Source organism: Triticum aestivum, chromosome 2D, assembly GCF_018294505.1.
Source record: "Triticum aestivum cultivar Chinese Spring chromosome 2D, IWGSC CS RefSeq v2.1, whole genome shotgun sequence".
Taxonomy (NCBI): Eukaryota; Viridiplantae; Streptophyta; class Magnoliopsida; order Poales; family Poaceae; genus Triticum; species Triticum aestivum.
The window spans coordinates 598131215-598131692 of NC_057799.1; positions in this window are offsets into that span (position 1 = coordinate 598131215).

Sequence of the window (478 nt, forward strand, 5' to 3'; positions counted from 1 at the left end):
AGCGAGAGGAAATGTCCAATAGTGGAGTATACAATAATTTGGTAGTAGGGGCCGGCACGGGGAGCCACCACTGTCAGTGCAATAGTGTGGCTCAAGCTGGTTGGCCATTTGCTGGTGCCCGGCAGCTTTCATGTGACATGTCCACTCTTTCGGTAGATTGTGTGGCCGTGTTGGGAGGAAGTTAAATATAGAGCTGAACACAGTGATCATTCTTGGCACTTCCTATGTTCTCTGAAAAAGGTTTTCCCACTCCCATGACCAGCACACATGTGGTCCTTTCTGATTCAAAGGTTTTCATATGAATTTCGAAGTATCAGATTTTTTTTACGTTGCTCGTTTAATTCGTATGGTTGAATCTTACGAGATTTATTCCTAATGATTCCTTTGTACTACATTCTAGGAAATTTAGCATCTACTAAAACCTTTTGAAAAGAATCATTTTCTTCTTGTGTGATGCAATCAAATAAACCCAAGAAAT